The 1,453-nt window shown below is 48.0% G+C and overlaps 1 non-coding gene across 1 annotated transcript; it reads right to left on the reverse strand.

The window, feature by feature from the left end:
- Window positions 1-1,092: 1,092 nt before the first annotated feature.
- LOC115064936 lies at window positions 1,093-1,218 on the reverse strand. The gene has a single exon (XR_003844752.1). It is a non-coding gene; the product is annotated as a small nucleolar RNA SNORA17 (small nucleolar RNA).
- Between the last annotated feature and the right edge of the window lie 235 nt (window positions 1,219-1,453).

Below are 1,453 nucleotides of genomic sequence, written 5' to 3' on the forward strand. Positions count from 1 at the left end.
TAGGATAGATAGCTTAGGAGACAAATGAGGTTCCTGCTATCCCATGTTCACACCCTTGGAGCCAGCTCACTAGTACCCCTGCCCCCAGGGTCAGCTCTTCTTTGCTGTAAAGGTGACTCCCAAGGATGCAATTGGTTCTGGAAAGCACAAGCTCTCCTGCTCCCATGACCCCAGGGGTAGGTCTCCTGCCTGCAGCAGCTAAGGAGGGTCTACGGAGGAGGAGGAGGAGGAGGAGGAGGATGTCTCTCCCTCATCCACACTACCACTTGGGAGAGGAGTAGTAGGGATAGCTCTCCCACTCTAATATCTTTGGGCTGGCTCATCAGCAAGTCCCACAATGTGGGGTCCACTCTCCTGAATACTGTAGCTGGCTAGGGACAGGGTCAGCTCTCCCACAATGCTCAGGTGAGGGATAGGGGTAATTCTACATAGCCCTCAGATATCAATATGTTCCCTAGACAGCAGCCCAAATCAGGGACATACAACCATTCTTTGTTGGTAACAAGCACCCATTACTACAGGGTGAAAGACATATAGCCCTTGGTGGCAGCACAGGTCAGAACTCCCCAGGTGGCATAACCAGTTCCTCACATAACCAGTTCCCCACTACCCTTGAGTCTCCATTTTTGTCTCTCTTCATTGTGCCCACATCCTTCTGATTCTCTCTGTTTTCCACTTCACCACTTACTGGCTCCCCTTAGTGTCTAGGGGTCATTTCAGGAGTCTCAAGAGTGCATAGCACAGAGGTAATCTCAAGCTTGGTCTGTCCTCCAAGTCCTGCACTATGCCGGATTGGTAGTTATCTCAGGCTAGCTTCCTGGCCAGGCCCCATAGTGCCTATTTGGTGGTTGTCTTGGGCTCCCTCCTGGCCTGGACAGCCTGAGTGACCTCTCGTGAAGGTTATCTCTCTCTGACTCGCTTCTGCCCAGGAACCTGGTGCCAGGTGGAATACTTCTAGTCTCTGGCTTGCTCCCATTCTGGGATCCCATCCAAGCCTTCCTGTCACTGGATTGGTGGTTATCTCAGGCTCCATCTCTGTCTAGGCACCCTAGGGCTGGACTAGAAGTCATCTTAGGCTTGCGTTTTTCAGGGAGTATTCGGCTACCAATCATTCAGATGGTCATAGGTCAGAACACAGAGCATAGACAGAGCCTCTCTCCTCACTGTGACTTACTGGTTCACACGTGGCACAGCAGCCTGCAATGCCTCTAAGAAAGGCTTCTTAATTCTTAATGTTAATGTTAGAAAATGCACTGTATCTATTTCTCGCTACTTATAATTTTCAGTCCTAATTTAACCAAAAATGATGTGTGTCTAAATCCTTATTATTCTCATACTTAAAAATCTTGAATAAGCCTTTTAAGTGAGTTCCCTTTACTTGCTTTATTGAAAAGTATTCTTTGTGTATCATCTCCCAGCTCTTGGTTAAAGCTAAATTAAATGTTTCCATAAT

Source organism: Mus pahari, chromosome 10 (assembly GCF_900095145.1).
Source record: "Mus pahari chromosome 10, PAHARI_EIJ_v1.1, whole genome shotgun sequence".
Lineage (NCBI taxonomy): Eukaryota > Metazoa > Chordata > Mammalia > Rodentia > Muridae > Mus > Mus pahari.